General features: G+C 37.2%; 1 protein-coding gene across 3 annotated transcripts in view; it reads left to right on the top strand.

Moving 5' to 3' along the window:
* The first annotated feature begins 2,154 nt into the window (after window positions 1-2,154).
* LCLAT1 (lysocardiolipin acyltransferase 1) overlaps window positions 2,155-20,610 on the top strand; it is a 291,808-nt gene continuing 273,352 nt past the window's right edge. For 2 of the 3 annotated variants that reach the window (XM_056813230.1, XM_056813229.1), the window contains exon 1: window positions 2,188-2,567. The gene's annotated coding sequence lies outside the window, so the exon portion shown is untranslated. Of the gene's footprint in view, window positions 2,568-20,610 lie in introns of all 3 variants that reach the window. The other variant, XM_001380662.5, reaches the window with a different exon arrangement.

Raw genomic sequence — 20,610 nt, forward strand, 5'->3', positions numbered from 1 at the left:
TACCTGCTGATGGAGGTTGGTGAGGGAACCTTAAAATCCAGAATAAGATGGGATGGGCCATGGCCAGTATAAAAATTTGTTTTGCTGTTCTATGAGAAAGCTTTAAGACAAAAAAAAATTTTTTTTTCTGTTGGGTGGGGAAATGAAAGGAGGAAGACCGTAAATATTTATAAATCAATCTACAACAACCCACACAAACTTTGGGTTCAGTTTCTATCCCTATCCCTATGTACATGACATCATGCTGAGCACTAGGGATATAAAAACACATTTTTAGCATCTTGAGATCAGGGACTATTTTAATTTTCTTTCACATCTTTTCTAATACCTAGAACAGGACCTTAATCATAGTAGATGCTAAATACATTTTGTCAATTCATCATAATACCTGACAATTTTGTTGCCTCATTCTCCTTCTCAAAAATCTCAGTGTCTTCTACTATTTCACAGTAAAAATTTCTATATTTTAACTCACTTTGACTTGAGGTAACGTCATTGTAGATACCTTTGAGAATTAAGAATCTATCAACTGCTTCTGTTCCTGATAATATTATATCTCCTGTACCATAGAACTATATTAAAAGACTGTACTTTGATTGCTATATAACCATTGATAATGATCAAAGCATCACAGATTAGAGTTGGGATCTTAGAGGCCCATGTAGTCTAACCCCCTTATTTTACAGATTAGGAAACTGAGGCTTGGGGAGATGAAGTGAGATGTCTAAATCACACACACAAAAATAGCAGAACTAGGTTTTGAGAAGTTAAATGATTTGGGAGGTGGTGGGGATGGGGTTGGTTTATTTACAGAGCCAATATGTATATGAGTAAAAAGTATTAATATTATTAGAGGACTGAACCAAAAGTTCCTGTGTTCCCTGGCTGAAAATGGCTTAGCAAAATGACTCAGAGTCATTTTATTCTTCCCCTGAAATAACAGAGGGACTGGGCACTGATATATATTGGCCATCGAAACCATAGAATCTAGGTCATAGATATTTCGTGGTATGGATTTAAAGCTCATAATAATAATAATAACTAATATTTATATAGCACTACATACTAAAAACTTTACAATTATCTCTTTGAATCTTCATAACGAAGGTAGGATTTCAAGTTAGGTCTTCCTGCCTTCAAGACCAGCCTCGACACAGTCTATTGCTGGGGAGCCTGTCTCTGGCTTGGGGTTCTCTGAGCCTGTGTCTCCCTGGCAAAATTGGGATAGTAGCATCTGCACTACTGACCTCACAGGGTGGTTGTGGTGACATTGTCCTTTAATCTGTACAGGGTTACAGAAATTCGATTACTTTTTACAGTGCCTTGTCTATAGTTGACACTTAATACAGGTCTGCTGAATCCAATTTGATTGAACCTTCTCACTTTACAGAAATCTGAAGCTCCTTCAGAAAAAGAGATTTGTCCAGGGTTGTTCAACTAGTTACTAGCAAAGCTGGGGCTGAAACTGGAGCTTCTTTGAATCCCAGGCTGGAACAGTGGAAAGAGCCTTGGAATGAACTATTTTCTGACTCTGCTTCTTTTTCTACCTGGTAACCTTGAGAAAATCATTTAATCCTTCTGATCCTCCATTTCCTAATCTTTAAAATGAGTCAGACTAAATGATCTCTGCTTTCATTTCTTTAGAGCAGCTAGGTAGAGCAGTAGATGAGTCCTGTAGTCAGAGATTTTAGACGCTTATTAGCAGTGTGATTTTAGGCAAGTCACAACCTCGGATTGCCTTAATCCTTAATTGAAAAAGGAAATGGCAAACCACTCCAGGATCTTCGCCAAGCAAATTCCATGGACAGTATGGTCCAAAGAGTCATAAAGAGTTGGATACAGCGGAATAAAGTATGGCTTATTAATGAACGTGAGTTCATTGGGCTTTCAATTAGGGGATACACCTGTGAGTGAGTGTGAGTGCGCGCGCCCTATTTCAGTGTTCATAAGGCTTCCATCAAGGTGAAAGCTCCCTTGGCTCTCCTTTTCCAAGAGGAGTTTTCCAATAGTTACTAGGGAGGAAAAGGAAATACAGTCGGTTCCTTTAAGAGAGGTGGCCTACTCAAAGAAGCCAGGTTTAGGGAAGGTCGGGAGCCTGGGAACTTGGGCAATCCCTCATTAAAAGTCGTCTTGCGTCACGCTCCTCCCTAGCCAATCAGAATGGAGGCTCGAGGCACGCATTACTAAGGCGACGGGAGAGACGCCTTTGGGTTAAGAGCGAACGGGCTACCGCTTCGCCCTAGAGGTTGTGACCCCTTGCGGCTTCCTTATCTCTCCCACTCCTCCCCGTTCCCGGGCGACTAGGTTTTAGTCCGTCCCAGATCCGCTGGCTGGGCGGAGATCGGAGCTGTCAAGTGCCCACGGGGGCGACGAAGATGGCGGCGGTGACTTCAGCGGCGGTGTGGGGGACCCCCTTCCCGGGAGCCGGGAAGCTATAACATGAATCCTCCGCCCGCCGCGCCCCATCCCCAGGGATTCCGACATCGCCCGGCCTCGGTCTCCGAATAACGGGCGCTCGCCCGGGCAAAGTTGGTGTGGTGGTGCTGGTGGCGGCGTCACCCGCTCAGGTGAGGGGCGCGCGGGGCCGGGGTGGGGGCGGGCTGCGTATCCGCGGGAGCGAGCATGGTATGCGATGTTTATAAACACGGAGCGTTGCAGCCGCCGAGTTTCTAGAAACAGGCCTTGGGAAACTCTCCCGTTGATCTTTAGTCCCAGGCGTGCGGTGGTGGGGCGGAGCATCCGGTGCGGACCTGGCTTGGGCAGTGCAGATGCGGAAGAGCAGCCAGCTGGAAAGGGATGAAGGGAATGCACCCTGCACCTTTTCTTGTCCCGGACTGAGGGGATCCGTGGAGCAAGCACGCAAGGCCTGGAAGCTTGCTCCTAGGACTTGTTATCTCAAGCAATGCTTCTGTTAAATGCATTCTGCCTTCCCTTCCACCTCACTGAGTTCCTAGATTACTTCGAGTCTCGAGCTCATGTCATCTCCTTTAGGGAAGACTTCGCTTATCTCCGTGATGATGACGGGCTCTTTTGCTCTTCAAGTTATCTTATTCGTTCAACATGCATTTTTTTTTTAAGCTTTAATTGTGCTAGGCACTTATGCTAGATGCTGGAGATAGACAAAAATGAAAGTTTGTCCAGTGGGAGCTTACATTCTTTTGGAAAGTTTTCTTACTCCTCCCTCCCTCTTTGAAGTTGTAACTTACTTGAGAGCAGGGACTGTTTTTTGTCTTTTGTGTCCTTAGGGCCTAGAGCAGATTTCCTTGCCCAAGATCTGCACTTAAGAAATGCTTATTGGAGTTGATTGCATGGAATTCACTGTTGGAAGCTTATATCCCTGGGGTGGATTATTTGAGGACGATGTGGAGAATGTATTCATTTTAAGCCTGCTACTTAACATGTTGCTGAAAATTACCTTTTTATGGCACTGGAATGAGATTATTCATCATTCCAAACATAGTATGCAATTTCACTAATAAAAAGGTGAGGTCCGGGCACAGAAAACAATTGCTCAGGATAAACAAAATCAGCGAGCTCAAAATGAGTGAACATTGTGATGATATTCTAAGGTTTAAGCTTGCATTAAGAGTTTGACTGCTGGAGAAAAGACTGTGGCTAGGAGTGGGGAGGTGATGGTTCCCTTTGTACATGAGGAGTGTTCTGTTCTGGGTATGTTGTTTTAGGAAGGAGAATATCCAAAGGTGGGCAACCAGCATAGCACAGGACTTCCAGTTATTTATGAGGATTAGCTAGAGAACTGGAATAATTTAGCCTGAGAAGAAAAGACTCAGCTTAATTGGAACATGATACTTGAAGATAAATATTTGAAGGTTATAGTTATAGAAGGGAAATTAGATTTGGCAGTCTAGACTTGGGTATCTGTGGATTGTATTAGTAAATAGGTAAATTTAGACTTAATATCAGAAAGACTTTTCTAACAATCAGAATTATTAGTAGACTGGGTTACATCAGGAGATGTTCATGCAAATAATAGATGATCAGTCCATAAGCACCTGACATGTGCAATTCGCTGCAATAGGAACAATAGGAATACAGACGACCCCCCCCCCCCATCTTTAGTGGATAATTTTTTTAGGTATAGGTTGGACTAAATTAACTTGGAAATTTATTTGAAGTCTTGATATTCAAACATTTTATTTGTTGAAATGCTTTGGTTATTTAGGAGCTCTGGTCCCTTACTGTGACATCAATCATATCCTCAGGTAAAGAGAAAGACATTGTTTCATTGGTGGTAGACCTATGAATCAATCCAACCATTGTAGAAAGGGATTTGAAATTGTACTTTAAAAGTAACTAAAATATCCATACCCTTAGTCTCAGAGATCCTACTGATAGGGATATATTCTTAAGACATCAAAGACATGAAGAAAAGTCTTCCATATAGTCAAGAAAAATATTTATAGCAGCACTTTTTATGATAGCCAAGAATTAGTGGGGAAATAGATGTCTTAATTGGAGAGTAGCTAAACAAACCTTTATAGATGAGTAGAATGGAATGTTCCTGGCCTATAAGAAATGATATATGTGAAGAGCTTGATCAGTGGAATTAGGTTAGATAGACAATAAACAGAAACAAATTAACCTAATTGATTAGTGTTCAAACATTCTAAGTCCCTACCAATTGGGGTTTGAGATTGACTATTTGATAAAAACTTTTGGGAAAATTAGGCAGCAGTCTGGCAGAAGTTAGATTTAGACTAATGCCTTACTCTGTATGCCAAGATCAGCTCTAAATAGAATACATATAAAAGATACTATCATAAACATTCTAGAGTTGTAAAAAAAAGTATAATTTTTAGCCTTCCAGAATTGACTTCACTGAAATCTTGTTCCTTTTCTGGGGACAAAGTCTCAGATCCTTCTCTGGAGTTTGAAGCAACAGGGCTGAAGCTCTATTTCTCACATTGCTGATGAATCCAATCCTACCTGCCCAGGTCAGAATGATATCCCTCTCTGTGAGGGAGCCAGTCTACTACCTGCTTATGCTCTGCTATTCTGACTGGTTTGTGTACTCTGATTTTCAAAAGGGGAAGGAAAATAGAGTCTGCATATTTCTAAGTTAGTGAGTTTGACTTTGAATTTGGCATAATTTTAGACTCTAAAGGAATGGTTTGGTGAACAGCCAGAAAAAGAAATGGTGATCATTATAAACCTATAATCCTAGCCACATAACTTCATCAAGAATAAATTACACCAGATTAACCTCATTTCTCTTTTGGCAAGATTACTGAATTAATACTGTTGATTGGGTAATTCCATAGAGACATATCTCAATTTTAGTAAAGTGTCTCTCATTCCATTTTCATATTCAAGATGAAAAGATTTGGGCCACATGGTATTTTAAATAGCAAAATTCAATATAGTTTTTGACTGGGTTTATAAAATAGTCATTAATGGCTGCAGGTCACCTTGAAAGGAGTCTTTTATTGGAGTGACCCAGGGAATTTTGCCTGTCCCTCTGCTTTTTTCATTTTTATCAGTGTCTTAGTTGAAAGGATTGGCATCACACTGGAATGACATACAATCTAAAAAAGATCTTGATAGAATGATGAGCTGAATCTAATATGATGACATTTTATAGGGATGAATATAAGTAAAATCTTCCACTTTTAAAAAAAATCATCTTACAAGTATAGGGTGGAGGATTTCTGGCTGGGTAACAGTTTGTATGAAAAAAGATTTGGATGTTTTAGTGAAATACATCAGTATGAGTTAGTATTCATACTTGGAAGCCAAAAAAGCCAATGTTGGATTACAAAGGATCTGGTCAGATCACATCTGAAACATATTTGACATTTTAGGAAGGGCATTGGAAACAAGTATGTCCAGAGGAAGGAGACTAGGATAGTAAAATAAAACTGGAGATGAAGTCAGAAAAGAATTGGTTGAAGGAACAGTAGATGACTAACACAGAGAAATTGATTTATCGGGACAAAAGATCATAGATTTAGAGCTGAAAGGGACCATTAGAGACCATCTACTTCAAACATTTGTTGTCAAGTGGAAGAAGGATTAGAATTGTTTTGTTTGACTCTAAAGGACAGAAGTAGGAAAAAAACTGAGAAGATAGAAATGCAGGTTTTGGCTTGATATAAGGAACAACTTCCTAAATGTTAGTGTCCAAAAATGCAATTGTCTGCATCAGGAGGTAACAGGGTTTGGGCTGGGGGTGGGGGGGTAAGAGTTTCAGCTAAGGATTTCTCTTTACTCTTGGTCTATAAATGGAGACATGTTGATTACTTTGTTGGCAGTGTCACAGGAGAGGATTCAGCTTCAGGTTTAAGTTTAATTACATTTTTAGAAGTCCTTTCCAGCTCTAAGGATTTATGATTTTGTATAGTGATGAGAGTTGAAGTCATCATAATCAATGAGATCTAAAAATTTGAAGGCAGGCGATTGAGGATTGAACCTTGGTTTATACCTACATTTGGAGTTAGGTATTAATCTAGTGCAGGTAGGAAGCTTTGTAGTCTGTGGAAAGCCAGGAGTATGTAGTGTCAAGGAATCTAGTGAAAGAGCTTTTCAGAGAACTGTGGTCAACTCTTTGTTGAATCCCACAGGGCCTTGATGGCTTTTCTCTCAAGATGCAGGGTGATACAGGATGTGGTTTTGATGAATATTACAGAGAAGTTAAGAAAAGGAGGACCTTGGCTTTTTGAACATAGTAATAAGTAGGAGGAACTGAATTTGTTGGAGAGAACAGTTTCAGTAGAGTGATAGGGCAGAAACGAGTTTTTAAGAGTATAAAGGGACCCTAGAAGTAATTTAACAAAACTCATTTTACACATCAGGAAGCAGGATCAGAGAAGCTCATAGAGTAATAAGTGACAAAGCTAGAATCCCAGGTTCTTTGATTCAAAATCTTTTGTTAGTTGTCATCAGGGCCCAGCTGGTAGAAGAAAAATCCACAGCTCTGTTACCTTTAAAAAAAAAAATGACTATAGTCAATTTTTGTATTTTCTTTTTTTTTGATATTTGTATAAATATTTGTATGTTCTTTCTTTGTCCTACTGATTATGCTGAATAACACCTCAATTCTTGTCCAGTTTTTAATGTATGTCACAGTTTTTCTAATGATGCTGTAATACTCTGTTCTATTAAAGTGCTGTTACTTATTCTGACATTCTCCTATCATTGGGCATAAGGGCTAGCTCTAGTTTTTTGCTATTATAAGCAAAACACTCATGAATAATTATATGCACATTTCTTTTTTTGTTGTTATTTTTGTGATATAAATATGGCAAATGGATTATTGGGTGAGAGGATATAATCAGTTTGGTAACTCCTGTTGTATATTGTTGTTCATTTGTATCAGTCAGGTCTGATCCCAATTGTTGTTTTCATGGCAGAGATACTGGAGAAGTTTGCCATTTCCTTTTCCAGCTCCTTTTATAGATGAGGAAATGGAAGCAAATAGAGTGAAGTGATTTGCCCAGGGTCACACAGGTATAGCATATGAGGCTTTTTTTTTTTCCCTCAGGCTTTCCTGACTCCAGACTAGGGCTGTATTCACTGTGGCACCAAGCTTTCCATTGTGTATTTCCAGATGGTAAACTTTGAGAAATTTTATACTCTCACAAGCATTGTTTTGCTACAATGCTGTCAACATTTAATTTAATAATTTTTTTATTTCTTGTCAATTCAGCAGGTGTAATAAAGGTAGCATGTCACAAAACAATGCTTTTGAGAGAGTAGGCTGGTAAGATCTATCCTCTCTTGTTTCTTCCCTTCCCCTCTTATTGCTTTCCCTCCTCTTCTCTCCCCTTTCTTCTTTTTCTTCACTCTTCTCCACTCCGCTTCCTTAAACACTGTGCCATATACCAAGAATTCAGGATATAGGAGTGAGAACCATGGGAACAAATGTCAGGTCCAAATGGTGGTGAGACGCATGTGGCTAAGAGTACTCACTCTGAAACTGTAGGACCTCAATGTCCTTTCTGGAGAATTATCCTGATGAGGAGTGGTATATCCACAATGGATGAATCCCACCTCTTTTCAACTGGCAAGTTTTGTGCAAGACAGTGTTTCTGAGGGATCACTAGCTCAGCTGGGCTTGCTTCTCCTAGCTAGGGATTGGTGCCTTAGCTGAACAATCCAATTTGTTTCTGAGCTGAGTAGAGCAGCTCACTTGGTGCCTGTGTTGGATGCTCCCCAAGCTCTTCTGTTGTTGGAATGGGACCAGCAGTTACTGTAGCTGACTGATGGTCTGGAAAGGCACGTTGTGCCAGGTAAGTAGCTTGGATGCTGAGTTTTTCTCAGGAAGTGGTGTTTCCACTGACCATCTAGGTTCTCTCTTTAGTTGGCAGTTTCAGTCTTTTTCTGCCTTAAGTCTTAAATCTTTACTGGGCTACTTGATTCTTTAAATTAAAGTGCTACAAAGGTCTTTCTAGTAGGGCATTTACCCTTAGTTTAGGATTAGCAGAAGTTTCTTTGAATTTTGCACATGAGTAGTACAGGAGAAAAGTCTTGCTATTTCTATTTGACCTGGTCTCTTTATTTTTAAGGTCACATTCTTTTATAGTCTCACTTCATTTACCTTTTTCCTTCTTAGGTTTATTAAAATAGCACAAATTGCTATATTATTTGTAGACTTAACTAAAGATTTTTATAGTTGATCAGTTAGTTTTCATCCACAGATCATTTGGTCCTTCAAGAAGTTTATGGACCATGAATTGTCCTTTAAATAATTAGATGTCTAAACATTACAGAGGGCACAGATAAAAGTTATAAGCTTATTTGTCTTATAAAGTATTCTTTAAGAATTCATTATAGTTCTCAGATTTTTATCCTTTAATTTTATATAAGCTTTAATCTTAACACCTACTGTATCCAATGAGCTTTATTTGTCCGTACAGTTTTATAACAGAAATTTGAAACCTGTAAATTTTAAACATGAAAATGAGATGAGCAATTTAATGTCATAGGATTTAGAAATGGGACTTTGTCAAATAAGATTTTACCATGTTTAAAAACTTAAAAAGAATAATGAGAAGGAGCTTTCCTACCCAGAGTACTTTCTAATTTCAGAGGTATACCATAATTTATTCTAAAATTGGTTTTAAAATCCAGAATGACAAATTCTTTGTATTATTGAAGCTGTATATTCAAGATTACTGTAGTTCTTAGTCATAATTTTGAATGTTTAATCATTTTACTTCTTTTCTATCCCTGCTTAAGTCTTGCTAATTCCTACCCTTTGGCTGACATCTATTCTCTTCTCTCCATTTATATCATCTTTACTGTAACTCAGACTATCAGTAAATAGTCAGTAAACATTTTTTAAAATGCCTCTTATGTGATGGGCACCATGCTAAGTGCTGGGTACGCAAAAGATGTCTGAGCTAAGCTTTTTTTCTTAAATGGAGGTTTCTTATTCAGGTCCCTCCCTCTAATCAGAGAGTTGGGTAAGGATGAGGTGAAGTTCCAAGGTTAATGTGCTCTTCCTGGACTGATTAGTCAGCCTGTTTTCAGTATCTCCTGTCTCTACTCCATCTTCCATTCAATTTTGCCCAAAAAGTTTTCCTATAGCATTGGTGTGGTCATATCACCTGCTGCTCACTTCTTCAGTATAAAGTAAGAAATTCTCCAGTCTAGCTTTTAAAAGCCCTTCACCGTTGGGCTCTAATTTACCATTACACCTTTATTCTCTTTTTCTTCCCATCATACATTCTGTTTTAGCTAAACTAGGTCTCTGTACTGGGCTTTGGTGGGTGGTGGAAAGTAAGAAAATGGGTGTACCAACCCCAGGACCAAATGTAGATATATAGAAGCATTAGAAAGGACTCTGGAAAAGGAGTATGAAAATATGGAAGGAAATCACCTAAAAATAATCAGTTCTAGCTCTGTTTCTATTCCATTGATTCTAAAAGAAAACTCTTATTATGAGATATTTTTGCCAATTACAAAATCTCCTTTGTTGTTTTTTTGTCCCTGACTGTTTTGTCATTTTAAAATGAGTGGTGGCACTTGAAGGAAAAGCAGAAAGACTCAGGTCTAGAATCCTTATGATGCCCCCTGCTCCAGGCTATAAACACCTGTTTTGATGGAGGGTACCAGAACCTCCATTTGGTGGTGGTAGTAAGGATGTCTGGAAAGCTCTAATTTTTTCCCACAGAAACATTTGTCAATTTAGTAAACACTTATTAATGGACTACTATGTGTAAAGCACTGTTTGTTGGTGTTAGATATAATAATTATATTCCAGAGCACTACATTTAAATTGTATTACAGGTAATATTATGACTTAAATGGGCATTATAGACTGACCTAGAAACCTAACTGCCAATTTATAACACTACGTTTATGGGAAAATGCTTTCTTAGTTTGAAAGAAAGTGATTTCACATTAAATTTTTCTTGTTCTTTTTTTTTTTTAATTTAGAATATTTTCTCATGGTTAGGTGATTCAAGATTTCCACCCCCTTTTCTCCCCTCTCCCTGAGCTGATGAGTGATTCCACTGGGATATACATGTATCACTGTTCAAAACCTATTTCCATATTATTAATATTTGCAATCAAGTAATCATTTAAAGTCAGTATCCCCAATCATATCCACAGTGAACCATGTGATTGATCATATATTTTTCTTCTGCATTTCTGCTCCCACAGATCATTCTCTGGGTGTGGATAGCATTCTTTCTCATAAGTTCCTCTGAGTTGTCCTGGGTCATTGCATTGCTGCTAGTAGAAAAGTCTGTTACATTCTATTGTGCCATCATGTATCAGTCTCTGTGTATAATGTTCTCCTGGTTCTGCTTCTTTCAGTCTGCATCAATTCCTGGAGGTCGTTCCAGTTCACATAGAATTCCTCCACTTTATTATTCCTTTGAGCACAATAGTATTCCATCACCATCAGATACCGCAACTTCTTCAGCCATTCCACAATTGAAGGGCATCCCTTCATTTTCTTATTTTTTTGCCACTACAAAGAGAGTGTCTATAATATATATTTTGTACAAGTATTTTTCCTTATTATCTCTTTGGGGTACAAACCCAGCAGTGGAATGGTTGAATCAAAGGGCAGGTATGTTTTAAAGCCCTTTGCACATAATTCCAAATTGCCCTCCAGAATGGTTGGACCAATTCACAACTCTACCAGCAATGCATTAGTGTCCCAATTTTGCCACATCCCCTCCAACATTTATCACTTTCCTTTGCTTGCCATATTGGCCAGTCTGCTAGTTGTGAGGTGGTTACTCAGAGTTTTTTAAATTTGCATTTCTCTTATTATAAGAGATTTAGAACACTTTTTTCATGTGCTTATTGATAGTTTTGATTTCGTCATGTGAAAACTGCCTATTCATGTCTCTTGACCTTACACATGAATTTTTTAACAAGAATTCTTACACATGTATTTTTGGAACACAACCTGTTCATAAGTTTATAAGCAAACATTAAAAAAAACCCAACCCAAAATATTTTTAACTGCTGTCACATCATGGGGTAGTAGACCTGAAAACTTTTATATCTCTCATTTGGGAACTAGCCTTTTAAATAAGTACTAATTTGGAAAACATATTAGCTTTATCTCTATCTATATCTAGATATGCTTATCTAAATATAGAATTGTGGGGGCAGCTGGGTGGCTCAGTGGATTGAGATTGAGAGTCAGACCTAGAGATGAGAGGTCTTGGGTTCAAATCTGGCCTCAGACACTTCCCAGCTGTGTGACCCTGGGCAAGTCACTTAACCCCCATTGCCTCGCCCTTACCAAAGGGCCCCAAAAATTAATTAATTAAATAAATAAATATAGAGTTGATATCTATATCTGTCTATCTATCTGAAAAATGAATATGAGGGCAGCTAGGTAGTACAGTAGGTAGAGTACCAGGCCTGGAGTCGGGAGGACCTGGGTTTATATATGACCTCAGATACTTCTAGCTATGTGACCCTGAGCAATTTGCTTAACTCCAGTTGCCTAGCTTGTGACAGTCTTCTATCTTAGAATTGGTACTAATACAGAAGGTAAGAGTTTTAAAAAATAAAATAGAATAAAATGAACCTTTTACAAAAAAAGTTGACCATGAAATGGCCATACTCTGAGTATTGTGATCTGATATCATCAGTAAAATAGATTAAAACTTGGTATGATATGGAAATACTGGAATCTGTTGATTCCAGTTGATTCCAACCCCTTCAGTTGGACACTGATATTTATATTGATTTCAGGTTCAGTGTTATGAGATGAAAAAAGTATTACATTCAGAGATGGGAAATCTGCTATTGATTATTTGTAGGACCTTGAACAAGTGGATTTACTTCTTCGGTGTTAAATTTCATTTCAGTGAGGTGGCACCATAGATAGGAGCTCTAGGCCTGCAGTCAGGAAGACCTTGGGCAGATCACTTATTCTCTCTTTGTCATTTTGCTCAGCAGTAAAATGGGAACAATATAACACCTATTTCACGGGGTTGTTGTGAGCTCAAATGAGGTAATATTTATAATGTGCTTATCACAATAACTGGCGCATTGTAGATGCTAGTTCTTTTCTAGTTCTTTAGTTCTCTTTCTTTTTCTCTCTCCCCTCCTTTCTCCTCTCTTCTCCTTAAGAGTTCCAGGACCAGGGGTAAATTCACTTGGGGGGGTGGGGCAAGCCTGCTCCTAGGACAGAAGGCACTGTCAGGAGGATGATTTTGGGACACAAAGCCCCTTAGATGACAGACAGAACTGGGGCTATTTTATTGTGATCAGGAGAAATGTCATGGGACTCCTTCAGGAAAGACATGATGTGGGTCTCCTGGACACCCCAGTTCTGTGTAGTTGTGGTGGCCCTTTCTTTAGGGAACCTGGCCCTCCCTAGTATTGACGTCAAACCCTCGACTTCCAGTGTGGTAGAAGGCAGGTCCTGGGAGAAGTATGCTACTGTGATGAGGCTCTGGGGATGGTTTCTGAGGAGGGATTAGTGGGAGTGATAGGTTTGTTTAGAGAGAATGAGGCCAGCTGGGGAACTGCCAGGAGAAACAAATTAAGCCCTCATACTTAATATTGGTGCCTGGGACACCTAGTTAAAGCTTCAAGTTCTAAAATTTTATGATTAGAGGTTGTCAAAATAGTTGCTATGAAAACCAATTTGAAAATGAAACAAGTTCAGGGTAGAGCTAAATAGTAATTCCTCCAAGCCTGAAATTCGGACATCCCTCTATGACTTTGGCATTCTTCCTTTTGGATCTGGAAAGTTTCTGTCCTGATAAATGTTATTGTTTTACCAGACTATGAGTCACAAAACTAGGTTTTTTGCATTCTGAAGGGTGCTGAAAATTGTCTATGATATGTAGAGATAGTTCTTTTCTCCTCCTTTGGTTTGTTTACCGTTCTCTAGGGTATTTTCAGAGTACCATTTTGCTGCAATGCTTTGGAGAATGGTGTCTGAATAGTTTTTTGTCATGATGGAATCTGAAATCTGAAATGCTGAAATGATCTCCCCAGATCTAAGTGCTTTCTGCTCACTGAAGGGAGAGAATGGAGTTTCTTCTCAACCTACCCTCTATTCTCTCTGCTTTCACCCCCTTCCCAGAATTACTGATGACATTAAGATATTTTATGTTCTGAGCAAAATTTGTTTTCATGAGGACTCTTTCCCCCCACTCCTTTTGTTGTACCAAAAATCTGAAGAGTGATTTGGAAGCAAAATAAAGTTGATTATTAGTTCCCAAAGCAGTTCCAGTAAAAATACTTGTTTTTTAAGAGTCAACACTGTTTTTCATTTTTGTCCTTGTATCTAGCACAGTACCTTATGTGTAGTATATAGACCTTACATATAGTTGTTTAATAAATATTGTTGGATTGAATTGGTTTTGAATCTGGACTGCTATTAACCACCTACCTATAAGATAGCCACATGGCAATTATTGATCCTTTTCTGGTTATCAGTTTATTCCTATTTTTTTGATTTTCTAATGTCTCTTTTTTTAAAACCTTCTGTCTTAGAATCAGTATTGTGTACATTCAAATCTGACTTACCCAGGATCACACAACTAGAAAGTATCTGAGGTCACATTTGAACCCAGGCCCAACTCTCAATCCATTGTACCATCCCATTAATGTCTTTTTTACCTCCAAATCCTATGATAATTTTTATTGATGCCGAATGTGATACTTTCACTTAAAAGTTGATTTTTTGGCCTAGACTTATGAGTTTATTGTTTTGGGAATGCTCAAAGAGCAAACATCCTTTACCTGTGACCTGCTGAGGGGTTTCACCGCCTCTATGTATTCCCTACCTGTTTGGCCCAAACTGGGCTTCTTGCTTAGTTGATTTGCTCCATTATATGCCATACTGCCTTTCTAAGTGGTGATTTCATTAGAATATTTGGCACGTGTAGATTTCTTTGTGTGTTTGGATTTCTCTCATCTATTTGTCTATCTGTATGTCTATGTATCTATAACTTCTCTGAAAAATGGAAAAAGGTTAAGGTAAGTTATTGTTAAGATCTCTTCTTCTGGGTACTTTAGGAGTCCAGGATCTAGGGTAAATTCACTTATAGTTACAGCCTTAGAGTAAAGAAGACAGTTCAAATCTTGCCATTCTAGCACTTACTAGCTATGTGACCCTGGGCAAGTCACTTTCCTTCTCTCAGCCTTAGTTTTTTCTTCTATAAAATAAAGATAAAGCATACTTCACAAGGTATTGTAAGGATCAAAGGAGAGAATATATATGTACATATATATCAATTCACAAACCTTAAAGTGCTATATTAAGTTAGCTATTATGCCTGTAGATATAAGTAGGAGTAACAGCACATCATTTGGGGGGGAAGTAGGATGGAAGTGGGAAGAGGTGGGTGAGATCCAGGACTACTAAAGCAACTATATCTCTCCTTCAGTCTTCAAGAGGAATATTGGACTACGGGGAAGTAGAGAGGGAATAAGCATTTATACAGTGCCTACTATGTACCAGTACCAGGCACAGGGTTAAGTGCTTTTAATATATATATATATATATATATTTATTTATTTGATCCTCACAGCATCCTTGTAATCCTCTAGAATTATATCTACCTTTCATTTCTCAGATATCTCTGGTCTAGGGATATAGAAGGAAAACTGGTTTTGATTTTTTTTTTTTGAAAATTTTAGTCAATTTAGAACATTATTCCTTGATTAAAAGAATCATATTCTTTCCTTCCCTCCCCTCCCCCCCACCCCTTTCCATAGCTGACATGCAATTCCCACTGGGTTTTACATGTGTCCTTGATCAGAACCTATTTCCATGTTGTTGATGTTTGCACTAGGATGATCATTTAGAATCTATATCTCCAATCATATCCCCCTTAACCCATGTTTTTGATTTCTTTTTAAAGGGGAAAATTAAAACACTTGCTGTCATAGCCTTGCCTTTTCACTTCTAGTTATGCAAAAGGCCCTTAGAAATAGTAAATATTGATTTAAATCTGTTCATTCAAACAAAGTAGCAAACAAATTTGGGAAGTTTTAGAGATTAGAATATTCAGAAAAATAGGAAAAGGAAAGGAGTTCTTCAGGTGAAAAAGAGATGAGGTCTCAATTCAAACAAGGAGAAGGAGAAAGCTCTTACCAATTGAATTCAGGAGTCTAGCCCTATAGATGAAAAACATGGTAAAGGCTAGTTTCCATATTGTTCAAGTCTCAAAGGGTTACAGTCTGTCATTCAGAGGCTTTTCCTCCTCTCCACCTCCCAAGAGGCTTTCTCTACATGTTTTTAAGATCTTTTGGAACCAGCTGAAGTAAGCCCTTGATGACAGGTCCTAAGTGTTGGAGTTTTTTCAAGTCATCAAGAGTCATGTCTCTTTCCTCAAAATTGCCCAGGCTTGTGTGGAAACCAGGTTACAATTACAAATGTGGTCAGAAATTTTGATGAAATGAACTCCATCTTTTATTTTAGACCTGTTTTTAAATGAATGACTGACTAAACTTTGTGATGGCAATCTTTGTTAACTTCTAGTGTCATTATTGAATTAAGTTGAAAGATGAAATGTTCATCTTTTTAGGAAGGTAATTACCCATCTTGAGAATTAAGATACTTAGAAATCCATTGTAGTTTCTTGTAATTATAGTGTTTTAGAAAGATATCTAAACAGGCCTTGAATTTTGGCAAATGTATGTTTGTGTCTTTTCTAAATTGAATAGGTATTGTGATATTAATTTGCCTTTTGAAAATGGAGATTTAATAGTTATTAACTTGGCATATCAAACTTAGCATTGACTTAATTGAATTATAAAATTTGCATAACATTTAATTAAAATGTATAAGCTCTTTTGTAAATAAATTAAAGCAAATAAGTTTTACCTACAGCTATATAGGTTTTTTAAAGTTTTGAGATTATGTAACTAGCTTGATCTTGTCACATTAACATTTATTATACTGGTAATTCATTGTTTTATATACTAAGAGAACTTATTCAGTATGTGACATCTTCATTTGTAAATGGCATTGTAACTGTCTGAAGGAAGTGATATAGAAACATCTAATTCAACTCCTAAATTTGATCTGGCCTACATGTACAGAATCTAATTTGCTACTCCATCCAAGATGTGGGAAGTAAAGGAAATAAATTCCATTAACAGGGAAGCCAAATTACAGGATCATCTGGCCAAAATGGAGACTCTTGTCTGACATATCAGCTTTTATATTGTACCCTATATATTTCTCTATTACCATTTTCTGTATTCTGTACTGACATTCTTTTTTTAAAAATTAAATTAAGTTATTTTTGTTTTTCAATTTTTTTCCTTTGTTACATTATTCTTGCTGTCTCCCTCCTCTCTTCCCTACCCCTTTCTAGAGTTGACAATTTCACTGGGTTATATATGTACTCAAATCCTATTTCCATATTATTAATTTTTATAATAGAGTAATCTTTTCAAACCAAAAATCCAAAATCATATACCCATATAAACAAGTGATAAATCATATATTTTCTTCTTGATTTCTACTCCTAAGATTCTTTCTCCAGATGTGGATAGCATTCTTTCTCAAAAGTCCCTCAATATTGCCCTAGATCATTGCTTTGCTTTTAGACAATTACATTTGATCATCCCACAATATTTCAGGAACTGCATATAATGTTCTCCTGATTCTGCTTATTTCACTCTACGTCAGTTCATGTAGGTCTTTCCAGTTCTTACATAAATCAAAGACTTCATTATTCCTTATAGCATAATAGAATTCCATTTTCATAATATACCACAATTTTTTCAGCCATTCCCCAATTGAGGGAATATCCTCATTTTTCAATTTTTTGCCACTACAAAAAACACAGCTATAAATATTTTTGTATAAACAGAACCTTTCCCATTTTTTTTCTCTTTGGGGTACAAATCTAGTAATTTTTATTTCATGATCTGAAATGTTTGTATTTATTATTTCTGTTTTTCTATATTTGTTTGCAAATTTTTTTGCCCTACTATGTTGTGAATCTTTGTGTATGTACCATGTGCTGCTGAAAAGAAGGCATGTTTCTTTTTATCCCTATTCAATTTTCTCCAGATAATCTATGAACTCTAATTTCTCTAAAATTTCATTCACTTCCCTTCTTATTTATTTTTTTGGTTCAATTTATCTATATTTAATAGGGGAAGCTTGAGGTCCCCAACTAGTATAGTTTTGCTATCTTATTTCTTCCTTAAGCTCCCCGAGTTTCTTCTTTAAAAATCTGGACACTATACCATTTGGTGGATATATGTTGAGTACTGCTCTTTCCTCATTATCTGCCTTTTATCAGGATGTAATTACCTTCCCTATCTCTTTTAATCAGATCTATTTTTTACTTTAGCTTTGTCTGAGATCATGATTGCTATTTCTGCTTTTTTTACTTTAGATGTTGCATAATAAATTCTGCTCCTTTTTTACTTTAGATGTTGCATAATAAATTCTTTACTTTTACACTGTGTGTCGCCCTGCCTCAGATGTGTTTCTTGTTAACAACATATGGTAGGATTCTGGTTTTTAATCTACTCTGTTACCCACTTCTGTTTTATGAGTGAGTTCACTCCATTCACATTCACAGTTATGATTACTAAATGCGTATTGCCCTCCATCTTATTTTCTCCTTTTGATCATGCCTTTTTATCCTTTCACTCTCTTCTGCCTCACTAGTGTTTTGTTTTTTATCACCCTCTCATTTCCCCATCTGTCTAATTACCACCCTGCCTTCCCTTGTGTTATTCCTCTTCTACTTCACTGTAGAGTGAGATATAATTCTATACCCCAATAAGTATGTTTGTTATTCCCTCTCTGAGCCAATTATGAAGAGAGTAAAGTTTAAGCATTGCCTGTTACCACCCTCATCCTCCTTGTCAATGGAATAATTTTCCATGCCTCTTTATGTTATATAATTTACCCATTCCATCTCTCCCTTCCCATTTCTCTCAGTGCAATCAATCCTCTTTTTTACCTTTTTAATTTTTTTGCATATCATTATCATAATCAGCTTATTCTCTACCCTCTTTCTAAGTATATATTACTACTAAGAGTAATTTTTGAGAATTATAGATATCTTCTTTCCATGTAGAAATGCATATAATTTGACCTTAATGAGTCCCTTAATTTTTCTCTTTCTTATTTACCTTTTTAGGCTTCTCTTGGGTCTCATGTTTGGGATTCAGACTTTTTGTTTAGGTCTGTTTTTTTTTCCCCTTAGGAATGCTTGGAAATCTATCTTATTGAATGATCATTTTTACTCCCTGAAAGAATATACTCAGTTTTGCTGGATAGGTGACTCTAAGTTGTAAACCTAGATCTTTGGCCTTCCTGAATATCATATTCCACGCCTTCTGGTCCTTTAATGTGGAAGCTGCTAGGTCCTGTGTGATTTTGATTGTAGTTCCATGGTATTTGAATTGTTTCTTTCTGGCCACTTGTAGGGTGCTCTTGAATTTAGCTATTATATTCCTGGAGGTTGTCATTTGAGGATTTCTTTCTGGAAGTGATCTGTGGATTTTTTCAATTTCTATTTTATTTTCTTGCTCAAGGATATCTGGGTCAATTTTCTTTATATTTCCTGTGTTATGATAGCCAGGCTTTTCTTTTTTCTTTTTTCTTTTTTTTTAAAATCATGGCATTCAGATACTTCCATAATTCTTAAATTGTCTCTCCTGGATCTATTTTACAGATCAGTTGTTCTTTTTCAGTGAGATATTTCATGTTTTCTTTCTTTTTTTTATTCATTCTTTTGATTTTGTTTGTTTCTTGATGTCTTATGAAATCATTAACTTCTACTTGCCCAATTCTAATTTTTATGAAATTATTTTCCTCTGTCAGCTTTTGAGCTTTGTGAATCTTAAAACTACTCAGATTCTACTTAGGAAGATTTGATTAAGCTATTCCCTATTTTTAACAATGGAGGTACTTGATCAGGAATGTATTGAGAACTTTTAAAATTACTCTACCCTACTCAGACAGTACCTTAGGGGAAAATAAAGTTGCAAACTCCTGACTGAACAATGAAAAGTCCCTAACTCATATTTATAGTAAAGCTAGAACCTTAAGCTAGGTCTATTTTTAGATCTAATACAAAAGGGTGCTAAGTACCTATAAAGGTTAAATTAGTACCTAAAAGGTCAAGCAACTTTAAAAAAGCAAGCTTAACAAAAGAGGTGTGAAGTACTCAGAGGATTTAATCCAACCATAGAAGGTGAGAACAAAAGAAGATGGGAACTAAGAATGGGCAGTCCTGGGGAAAATGGTCTACTGTGATTGGTAGATGTGAAAATTTAGGAGGTGACATAAGAGAAAATTTCTTTAAAAGGAGAAGTCAGTTCAGATAATGCAGTTTTTGGATTGGAAGTCAGTTCAGAGTGGAGTTGGAGGTAGTTGGAGTTAGTTGGAGTTTGAAGTTGAAGTGAGGACTGGAGCCAGCTTGGAGGCGATTTTGTGGTGAGTGATAAAGACTGACTCTCTCTCCCTTAGGCTCAGGCCTAGACCTAGGCCCTTTCTACTGCTTGGCTATTCTCTCTCTCAGTCTCTCCTTCTCTCTCTGTCTCTGTCTCTGTCTCTCTCTGTCTCTGTCTCTCTCTCTGTCTTTGTTTCTCTGTCTCTGTCTCTCTGTCTCTCTCTCTCTCTCCTTCCCTTAATTCCTTCATTTATGTTAATTAAAATCTCCATAAAATTCTAGCTGACTTGGGTATTTTCATATTTTGGGAATTTTCCGTGGCGACCACTTATTCTTAAGTCAAACCACTAAAATCTATCCTTACAGTTTTGGACAAAACCTTTAGAGTTTGGCATTTACAGTTTTTAACATTTCACAGTTTTTGGCAACCACATTTTGGCAGTTACAGCTTCCTTTTTCATTTGGTTCATGTCTTCTTGCAATTTCTCTTTCCCATTTTTCCTCTGCCTCTTTAATTGCTTTTTGAAATTCTCTTTGAGCTCTTCCAGAATCTGTGTCCAATCCATATTTTTCTTTTTGACTTTGCATGTGTTAGCTTTGCTTTCACTGTCCCTTCTGTGTCTGTGCCTTTTTCTTTGTCTCCATAAAAATTTGATATAGTTAGGTGCTTTTTTTTGTTGTGTGCTCATTTCCCAACTTTTTTGTAGTTAAGTTTTGTTTTTTGGAGGTTAGGACATACTCTTAAGCTTTAGTCCTTCCTTGATGCTACTCTTAGCTTTAT

The sequence above is a fragment of the Monodelphis domestica genome, chromosome 1 (genome assembly GCF_027887165.1).
Source record: "Monodelphis domestica isolate mMonDom1 chromosome 1, mMonDom1.pri, whole genome shotgun sequence".
In the NCBI taxonomy this organism is placed as follows: domain Eukaryota; kingdom Metazoa; phylum Chordata; class Mammalia; order Didelphimorphia; family Didelphidae; genus Monodelphis; species Monodelphis domestica.